The following is an 11,595-nucleotide window of genomic DNA, read 5'->3' as shown; positions in this document are numbered from 1 at the left end:
AGTAGGTGTTTGCCTACAAAGTCTTATTTCAGGAATCTCCCAACTATTTCTCCATATCTGCTCACTGATATTTCAAATTCCATTTAAAGGGAAAAGCCTTTTCATCCAAATTAGAAAGACTTAAAATGCAACTGCAAGTGACAACAAGAATAATAAAAATAACAAACGTATAGTTTTTTCTATGAGTAAGACATTATTCTAAGGACTAAGTGTGATATATTTGACTGATACTTGGTTCTTCCTGAAAACAAGGTTTGATTGGGGCAAGGAAGAGGAGATAGTAGATTTGAGGTCTGTTAGTACCTAAAAGTTTGAGAAATACTCTAACGGCCAAGTAAGGAAGATGCCTAGGACAAGCAGTTAAATTGTCAATTCTACTAGTAAATGTACCATAGTTGAGGCAGAATTTTACATTCATTTGGTCTCTTTTTTTTTGAGAGGTAAAAAAAATTATTTGAGTTAAACAGGGGATATGCCTAGAAGCAAGATCTCAATAGACTGAGAAAAATGCTTCCTAGTTCCATTTTTTACCTTTTAAGCATTGCCTCTTCTTTTCCCTGGGTCTTCATAAGGTGTAACATGAGTTAACAGTGTAGTACCTCTATGGTACATCTAGGCTAAGGTTCTCACTACAATAAGGGGCCCAAGGGTTAAATTGGGAAAGGTAAGTAAGGTCCTCTTTTTTTTTTGTTAATCTTCACCTGAGGATATTTTCCCATTGATTTTTAGAGAGACTGGAAGGGGGTGGGGGAGTCACACAGAAAGAAACATCGATGTGAGAGAGACACATCAATTGGACGGGGGATTGAGCCTTTGACTGGAATCAAACCCGGGACCCATCAGTCCTTGGGCCTACATTCTATCAACTGAGCCAAACCGGCTAGGGCAAGGTCCTCTGTTATGACACCATTCTCAGAAGTTAAAGGTCTGTATTTAATAATCTATTATGAATCTGGCTTTCTACTTTTAATGTTTGGTTTGTTTTTTTGAATGTTTTATATCGTCTCACAAATATAGCTATTTGAATGGTTTAGTTGCTTATTTGAGAAAAATCATAAAATGGAAAAATCACTAAGATGTCAGATGGGTGAACCATTTTGCAATCTTCCCCCAAAGACAACTTTTCCCATTTCTTTCTCTAAATTACCAGTAAGGGTCTCTGATAAATCATTCTAATGTCTCACACAATGTATGTAAGTAACTTCCTATTATTTCCTGCTGCATGTTAAGGGAGTTCCTTCTTATCATCAGTAGAAGGGTAGCTGTTTAACTCATTCATTCATCTCTTCCTCATATATAGCTCTTGGTGTTTTTTTGTTTGTTTGTTTTGTTTTTAATGTGAAGTATAAATGCTGTTGTAAAAATGCTTCTGTGAGCTGCTTCTAAAGTCAGAGGTCAGGTGTGTGTGATGAAGCTAATTTCTGTTGTATTAACTGAGAAGGAAAATGTCACATTGAAGATGAAGGGACTAAAGAGTGAAGAACATTTTACTTACTAGTATTTACAGGTTATACATAATTCACTCTGATTACTGAAGTTCTGCATAGACATATAGTGAAAGGGAATCCCACTGTAGCACTTGTAATTTGAAATATCCATTCTAACACCTTACTCAATCTTATATTCTTCTCATAAGAAATAATAATGGACACTCCACTGGGTTTGGAGTCAAACAGGAAAAGTGATAATGTTCTACAATTTTCTAGGCACATTAACCTTTTTTATTTTGAAGACCTGAATCTATTTTAATGCCCACTCTACCACCTACTTACTGTGTAACCTTAGACAAGCTGCTCAAACTCTCTGAGCTTTAATAATTAACTGGAAAACAAAGATAGTATCTGCTATACTAACCTAAATCAGAGGTTGCTGAGAGACTCAAATGAAATAGGAAATCATACAGTGGACTATATTGTGGTATATCTCCTACATTAGGTTAACCTTTTTCCTGTTGACTTAATGTAGGAGGGACTGTTTATTATTTATTTATCTTGCCTAGGACAGTGTAGCTCAGAATAGACCCTATAAAAACTTAACTTTTACCCAATAATTTTTCCCACAGAAGATGTTGTTAATGATAAAGATGGTATATTATATCCTGTGAAAGATAATATATTATAAATTCAAGGTCTTTTTAAGCCCTAAAGGCTCACAGCTAAAAACGGGTACTCATGTAGAAAAATTTTAGATATCAGTATTGGCCATCTTCCCAAGGCAAGTCTAGCACAGAAACTGATAAACACATAGAACGTGTTTAACGAATGTTTGTTGAATAAATTGCAGTTTTATTTATTGCCCTACACACCCACTCTTACTTGACCCCATGAGAAATCTTTATTTATAGGGGTAACTACTGATCAGGCAGCTAGAGATCCTAGAAGCTTAAAGGGGTTCCAGGAGACCAACAGAAATCACAGTCATAAACTTATTGGAGATATACTGAACCTGATAAAAAGCAATGCAGGGAAGTGATAGCTACTATTTATTGAATTCCTACTATGTTCTTCACATATATTGTTCCAGGTCTGTTGGTATCTAAGTCTAAACTCTTTCCCTCACTGTCTTCATTGCAAGAAACACTTGGAAAAGTACCTATCCAAGGTCATGGAAGCATGAAGAACCATCCTTTAACAATGTGAGCCAACCATCTATAATTTAGTCATTTGCAGAATGAGGAACTTCATTTAGATGACCTCTGATTCCTTCTGTCTCTAACATGATATATTTCTTTCACTTCATAGACCCAAATATTACGCAAGAAATCTCATCATAAAAGAGATTCTAATATCTTTTTATTTTATAATGAACAGACTATATTTAGTAGTACTAGGTAACTAGTTAAGAATGCTGTTTAAGTTTTATTAAAGATATTTAACCTAAATTTATGTAAAGTTAACTATGCTGGTAAAATACTTAGTAGGCTATGTTAGGTATTGTTAAAAGAAAAAAATTTTTAAATGACTTTTAAGTATCAATTTTTAGGGGTTTTTTTTTGTTTGTTAATCCTCCCCTGAGGATATTTTTTCCATTGGTTTTTAGAAAAAGAGAGAGAAGGAGAGAGAGAGAGAAGAAGAGAGAGGGAAACTTTGATGTGACAGAGACACATCAATTGGTTGCCTCCTGCATATGTTCCAACTGGGGCCGGGGTTGAACCTGCAACCCAGGTAAGTTGATCAGGAATTGAACCTGTGACCCTTTGGTGTATGGGCCAACGCTCTAACCACTGAGAGACACTGGCCAGGGCTTAGGGCTTTTTTTGGGTTTGTTTTTAAATATATTTTTATTGATTTCTGAGAGGAAGTGAGGAGGGATAGAAACATCAATGATGAGAGAGAATCATTGATCAGCTGCTTCCTGCATGCTCCCTACTGGGGATCGAGCCTTGATCTTTTGGTTCATAGGTTGATGCTCAACCACTGAACCATGCTGGCTAGGTCTTAGGTTGTTTTTTAATCAATAGTTTGTTTGAGGGGTTGGGATGGTAGTAGATGGTGTTGTTTTAAACATAGCCTGACTGGCAAATTCACTTACTGAATTTTCTTTCCATTTATACATTTGTTCTCTCAATACAATATAGACAATTCTGTCTCTATTCTGAGACTGACCATGAAGAAACCCGTGTACCTATTTATATTGAGATAGGACACTGAATTCTGTTTTGGAAAAAGATTCTACTTCTTCAAAATCTCATGCCATTTGAGCATTGTTGATTTTTTTCATTAAGTCTCTGTAACAAACCCTTAAATATGAATCTAAGCACATGACTTACTATTGCATCCATGGTGATGGAGGGCAAGAGAGAAATGACAGTTAAAATGATTCATCCTAGTGGAAACTTGGTCACTAACTGCATGATGTTGCAGAAGTGAGGGGAACCAGGTTTGCTAAAGTAATTGTGGTGATAGAAATGTATTAGTCTCAGAAGCTACTGAGGTGGTCCATTCTATCCTAGTACAGTGTAAAATAAAATAAAATAATAAAATAAAAAATTAAAATAAAAAAAAGTGATTCATCTCGGCATGCAAGCTACCCGAGGGCAGGAGCTTTATAATGTTTACTGTTCTATCTACAGAACCAAGAACATATGTTGAATGAGTGAATGTTAGGTCTCTCTGGCCTTACCATTGTGGTGGTAGCTCAGAGGAATTTTCATTGATGGTGCAGAAATTCTCCTTTGGAACCTGGATCTCATATTCAGTGGGACTGGCTGCTTCAGGAGTAGTTGGCATATGGCTTATTAGGGTATTGTCTGGATTTTTGTTCTTTTTGTAGCTGTCACTGCTCCAAGGAAAGGAGGCCAGTTTTGGAGAAAATTTTCTGATCAGTAACTTTGGAGAACTCTCTTTTCCTTCTGAAAAACATAGTTAGTCACCAGTTCAGATAGAAGCAGAGAACCTTCCTCTTGGCTCAGGGTTGAATAGAATCAAGGAGATCCTGAAGAATAAATACCTGGGGAAACAATGAGTCTTGCTGTGGAGACTGCAGTCCCAGCCTCATTTTCTGCAATGCACTTGAATTCCCCAGAGTCTTCAGGAAATACTTCTGTGATAATCAAGGTGCAGACTTCCTCTGAAAAGGGAAGAGATTCAACAGGACCAGAATATTTGGGTGCCTCTAATTAACAAACAAAAGTGATTCATTCTAGGGGAAATTCAACCACTAACTGAATAATGTGGGAAAATGTCAGAGAGAGTAAGTACTAGGAGTAGAATATTCCTGAGACAATCCATCTGATTAGATTTTTGTCTTTGAGTGGGCTCATGAAGAGAAATCTTAAAAATATAACCCAAATTAGTACTAGCTCAGCCCCCATCACCTGCCTCTTAGTCATATCTGTTTTCTCTACTAGATTATATGTTCCTTGAAAGCAGAGATTATACTTTATTTCTTCTAGATTTCTGTAGCTTTAGTGCTTAGCATAAAAGTTTTATATAGAAAGATTTTCTGAACTGACCTAAAAATTATCATTGCCATGGTAGATTTAATGTTAGTACAGTGATGGCCACTGTGTGATGGACACATTTCCTTCTTGGACAGTCAACAATTTGGATGCTTGATGTCAGAACACCTCCTTACTGCCTCTGTTTCATAGTTCATGAGTCACAAATACTATATCAATTGGAATTAGAAGAAGAATGCATGCTCTATGAGGTCAGACACAATGGCCAAGAATGGAACCTGGCCATAGTCTCCACTCAGGAAATATATGTTGAGTGGATGAATAGATGAATAAATACACTTAAAGAGTCTAGTTATCTTGTCTCTTCTGTGTGTCAGTTCAAGAGTTGGCACAGGGTAGCCTGAAAACTGCTCATGATGGCAAAAGTAATTTAGGACACAACGTATTCTTAGATACTAATTTTGGCTTAGTCATTTATTATCAAGATGTTGGAAATTTGTACTTACCAGGAATGGGTGATAAACAAGCTTCTGAAAGATAAAACAAGAGAATAGAGAGAGAATTTAAATGGTAACAATTAATTTAGGTGGGAAAAGGGGCCATGTGTATATGAGAAATAACTTGAAGCTGAAATCTGGAATCAGAGACTATAAATTCTGGAGAAACTCATAAAAAGTGCATAAAGGAACAGACACTTTGCAGGGTGCTGGAAGAACTGTATTTTATCTTGTTCTGCCACAAAATTGCTTTGTGACTGTGTGAAAATTACTTTACTTCTTTGGACCTTTGTTCTTTATTTCTAACATGAAGGTAAGACCAGGTAATATCTCTTCACTGAATGTGAACCATTGCTGAAACACTAATCTGAGGTGCTCTCTTTTCCCCAAGAAAACCCTTTTCTTTTAATATCTTTAAAATAAAGTTAAACACATTATAAAAATACTGTAGTAGTATTGTAGAAAAATACAATAAAAGTTAATAGTTTTCTCTGGGTGGTGAGAAAATGGGTTATTTAAAGTGTCTTTTTTATGTTATTATAGTTTTTCTACATTTATTATAATAAATTTGTGCCCTGGCTGGTGTGACTCAGCTGGTTGAGCATTGTCCTGTGCACCAAGAGGTTGCAGGTTCAATTTCTGGTCACATGCCTGGGTTCCTGGCTTGGTCCTCAGTAGGGGACTTGTAGGAAGCAGCCGATTCAAAAAAATACAATAAATGTTATTTTAAAAAGAAATACCATGCTCTTGCCGGTGTGGCTCAGTTGGAGGAGCATTGTCCCATACACCAAAAGGTTGAGGGTTCGATTCTTGGTCAGGGCACATACCTAAGTTGTGGGTTTGATCCCCGGCACTAGTGGGGACATGTGCAGGAAGCAATGAATCAATATTTTTCTTTTTTTTCTCTCTCTCTTCCCCTGTCTTTAAAAATCAATGAAAATGTCCTCGGGTGAGGATTAAAAAAAAAAAAGAAATATCATATTGTGTCATACAGATGTTTCTTAAATGTGATGTGGAAATGTTCAGTTGTTTTGACTTACCATTTTAAATGAATATGTTTTCTTCACTTGGTTCAAGAACTATCTTGACTTAAACCCTGGCTGCAGTATTTACTAGCTTTGTGACCTTGGACAAGGTGTTTAACATTTCTGATGTTAGTTGTGTTTTTTTTAACTTATAAAGTGGCAGTAACAGCACATACCTCAAAATGTTGTGAAGATTAAATGAGAAATTGTTTATAAAGTACAAACTTAGTGTTTAGCTTGAGTGATATTGTTATGTGTTTTACCCTTCCCTAAGTTAATTACTCTATAAAACACTTACATAATAAAGTATTTAGAAAGTTATCTATCAGTTTTTACTTGTCTTAACTCTTTTAAAAAATATGTTTATTCTCACATTTTTTTCTTGTTTGTATGCCAAGAACTCATTGGGAAGATAGCTAAGATTAATTTATAAAAATCAGTCCTTTCATAGCTATTAAAATTACAGTTTCATCACTTTGCTATCTTCCCCCCCCCTTCTTCTTTATATTAAAGCTGGGGACAGTGAAACAAGGACGGGCCTAGGATAGAAGAAGCAACAGGAGAGAGATTAGACAGGAAAATGAGTTTAGGTTTGGCTGCTCTGGCTCACTAAGAAGTCAGAGAAAAAGGGGCATTGAGGATAGGTTCAGGGGGTGCCCCTTGCTTTCTGGTTGCAAGTCTCACGGAGTCCCTTACAGTTCAGGAGATGCATACCTATGGGGGCAGAAAAAGAGGAAGGGAGAGGCATAGGCATGCTCCTGGGAGTGAGAGCACGCCTTCTTGTCTTTTTTGGTTGTTTCTGTTGAGGAAACATTTGGATATAAAATAACAATTAACAATAGAAATCTCTGAGTCTATAACAAATCAGCTATTAAACTTTTAAACATGAATTAGATTTCAAGGTTAATTGGAATAAAAAGAAAATTGAAAATCTTATCTCGATACTTTTCCTCAGAATCCGAAAGTCATCTGAGTCTGCTATCTTCTCTTTCTCTCTGTACCAGTGAACTTGCACTGTGGCTGTGGCCTGGACTCGGCATTCAAACACAACAAATTGACCTCTGGTGGTAGAGATGTCTTGAAGATGCTGAAGAACACAGAATCACAGAATGGAAAAAACTTTTACCATATACAATGATTTGGGATATAAGTTACAGTAAGTGTGCATACTTTTTCATCATAATTATTGACAACTGACTACTTTAGTCAAAACAAGGAGCTTCTGGGCATTCTTTTGCACTTTATAGTATGCTTTATAGTCAGGTATAAATTATTTTTATCTTAATTTTATAGAGTTGTGTTTAATAAGAAAGTTGTTATTCATGCCCCAAGAGCCATTTTTCAAAATAGAAACAGAGTAGTTGAAAAGTCTTTACTGCCCTGCCCAAGTAGCTCAGTTGGTTAGAGCGTTGTTCGATAAACCAAGGTTGTGGGTTCAATCCCCGGTCAGGGCACATACAAGAATCAGCCAATGAATGCATAAAAATAAGTGGAAAAACAAATCAATGTCTCTCTCTCTAAAAATAAATTTTAAAAAAGTGACCAAAAAAAAAAAGAAAAGAAAAGTCTTTATTCCATTGACCGTTTTGTTGAGTACATATATAGTCACAGATTTAAACTTTATTATTGGTCAAGTAGCTTGGGCAGTATTGTAATTTGTTAAGGATTCTGTATCATGACTTAGAGGACTTGAGCCAAAATCTCAACTCTGCCACTGTCTGGTTGAAGCTGATCCTAGAAACTTGGAAGACACTTAATCTCTGTGGAACTCACGTTGTTTTGTTTTATTTTGTTTTGTTTTGTTTTGTTTTGTTTGTTAATCCTAACCTGAGGATATTTTTTCTGTGAATTTTTAGAGAGAGTGGAAGGGAGAGAGGGAGGTGCAGAGAGAGAGAGAGAGAAAGAGACATTGATATGAGAGAGACACATCAATTTGTTGCCTCCCACCCCCACCCCCACCCCCACTGGGGCTGGAATTGAACCTGCAACCCAGGTATGTGCTTTTGACTGGGAATCAAACTCAAGATTTTTACATGTGAAATAGGACTAGAAAAATGTTCAGCCTACCTTGAGGTTTTGAGGTTCATTTCAGACAAATAATCTGAAAACTTTCTTTAAAGAATGAAGAGTTATATTAATATATTAGAAAGTGTTTATTGACGATAGCTAGTTTAGTCTCACAGTGCATACATGAATGTATGGCATTTGTGGTAAATTTCCATCTTAAATCCTCATTTCCCACATCTCCTATTTCCAGCTCCAGGGACCTCTAGAATCTAGAATTACATTTCAGATTATAAATTGGTCCTGAGACCAGAGAGGGAATGTCTGAAGTCCTCCTATCAGGTGAAGCTTAGTTGAGACATAATGACCACCAGCCCAGCACTTGAGCCTGATGCCTAGGACTGCATATCATAGGGAAAGAATCCAGCAGGAAATGAGATGTGTGGAAATAATTGACACATGAGCCTGACAGTATCTGCTGAAAGCGAGCTTCCAGAATTGATAGAACTTCTTACTCTTTTAAAAAAATATATATCTTTATTGAATTCAGAGAGGAAGGAAGAGGGAAAGAGAGACAGAAACATCAATGATGAGAGAGAATCATTGATTGGTTGCCTCCTGCACGCCCCCTACTGGGGATTGAGCCCACAACCCAGGCATGTGCCCTTGACCAGAATCAAACCCAGGACCCTTCAGTCCACAGGTTGACGCTCTATCCACTGAGCCAAACCAGCTAGTGCAGAACTTCTTACTCTTAATTACATTGTTTTCCATGTCTCCCATCCTGTATGTGGTACAGGTTAAGTCCCTACCATGCTTCTCATACTTTGGGCCAGCCATGGGCAGAAAAATGTTCCAGTTCTGTCAGGTTTGGAAATTGGAAGAGGATTTCAACCTTAGTTTGGTTTGACCTAGCTGATTAAATTTTGCTGTTTTCAGTAGGTGATAGAGGAGTCTTCTCAATCCTGATTTCTGATTGTGACCAAAGCAGGAAATAGATACTGCTTTGCATATTGACTTCTTCATAAGGGTGTCTTATAGCTAGTTAGGAGAACCTGATAAACCTGGAGGAGAGAGGATTGCCCTCCAGAGCTGGAGGATTGACAGAGCAAAAGCCTAAGAGCACAGGATAAACCATGAGTTGCTCTGGGACATTACACCCATTCTGGAACTCAGATTTCTCATATATAAAATAATAATAATCTCTGAGGTCCTTTCTAGTTCCCCTTTCCTCCTTTTTACTCCTTTGATAATGCCTACAATTTATCTATAAAATCCAAACTCTGTCATGCAGTATGGATAGGTTACCTTGGTAAACACTGGGGCCACAACACACGTGGGTTCTGAAAGGCTGCTGCAGGGACTCTGCATCTGGTTTAAGAAATAGAAGAGACACTATCATCCATATCATCAAGGCCCTGAAACTGAGGTGCATGGTGGCCGTGAACTAATTGCATCAGTTTTAGCTGCTACTAACCACACCCTAAGATTACTTTTGGAAAGGATGCCTCTTCTTTTTTAAAAATATATTTTTGTTGATTTCAGAGAGGAAGAGAGAGGGAGAGATAGAAAACATTAATGATGAGAGAGAACCATTGATTGGCTGCTTTCTGCATGCCCCATACTAGGGATCAGTCCACAACCCAGGCATGTGCCCTGACCGGGAATTGAACCTTGACCTCTGGTTAATAGGTCGACACTCAACTACTGAGCCACATCAGAAAGGGAGGCTCATGCTTCTAATTTAGATGTCACCTTGGATGTCTGCTCAAATGCCACCTTTTTATCTCTCTCCTCCAGCATTCCATCAGATGAGATGGTGAAATAGAACACTGGGCAATTATATAGATGAGAAATGAGTATTGGCAATTATTTAGAGGCTGTATATTAAAAGTTTCTAAATTTTACTGACTAGATTTTTTCTCTTCCTCCATACAGTTGTCCTTGTATTTTTTAGGTTTTTGAAAAATATCTCCTCCCACCCCCATTTTTTAAAATAGGGAATTCATTCCTCAGATAGTTAGAATACTCTTTATGGTACTGAGCTCCTAGAAACCAACTGTCCCTTTTGGTCTGGCATGCAGACAAATGGCCAAACCACAGAACTACCATGGAGTTATTTCTGAGACCCATGGATTTCTTTTAAAAAAAAAAAATATATTTTATTGATTTTTTACAGAGAGGAAGGGAGAGCGATAGAGAGTTAGAAACATTGATGAGCGAGAAACATCGATCAGCCGCCTCCTGCACACCCCCCACTGGGGATGTGCCTGCAGCCAAGGTACATGCCTTTGACCGGAATCGAACCTGGGACCCTTCAGTCCGCAGGACGCTCTATCCACTGAGCCAAACTGGTTAGGGCCCCATGGATTTCTTTATTGTTGTTTCTGAGATCATGCAGCTGGATGCTCTCCTCATGTCTACTACTTTTCAAGAAAGTTGCATTAATCCATGCAACTTCTCCTCTGGGCCCGAGTCTCCATTACAGGGACTCCTTGGAAGGCTTTTAAAACCGAACCTACCCTCTGAGGGTCAATACACAATGGGTGAACTAAGGTAGAATAACTTGATCTGATGTTGGAGGTTTCATTAATCTGGGAACTGATGGTCAGAGAAACTCTAGTGGTTTTCTTCTTTATCCTGTGGAAGAAACAAAACCAAACACAATCCAGTGAAAGAAAGATTAGAGGTGGCTTTGATAGAAATGCCTAACTATATACATTTGAATGTATATCATTTTTTGCCTATAATCCTTATTTTTCTTTTGCATAATAATTTTAGTTTTTTTTCTTTTTGACCAATTATTAGGGGATTATGTCTCCTAAAGTTTTGCTTTAAACTTCCCTTTTCTTAGTTCAATAGGGAGTGGGCTGTTACTAAACAATTTATGCACACAAAATAACGTATAACGCAAATAAGAATCTCAAAGTTTGATAATTTTTTGGTGTATTTTTTAAGAAGCAGAATTCCCCCCTATATTCATATGCAACAAATGCCCATTCGCATGCATCTTTTGTACTTACTCTGACATTCCTGCATATTCTGAACACCATCCCAGAGAGAAATGTTTTCTTACTTCCCTGGGTACCTACAAGAAAGAGAAAAAAATTCTGTCTAAATTTCACTGGAATTTAATAAAATCAACTGACTGTATTCACTCTAGGACCAG

This window comes from Myotis brandtii, unplaced genomic scaffold, assembly GCF_000412655.1.
Source record: "Myotis brandtii unplaced genomic scaffold, ASM41265v1 scaffold668, whole genome shotgun sequence".
Classification (NCBI taxonomy): domain Eukaryota; kingdom Metazoa; phylum Chordata; class Mammalia; order Chiroptera; family Vespertilionidae; genus Myotis; species Myotis brandtii.
This window is presented reverse-complemented; position numbering follows the sequence as displayed.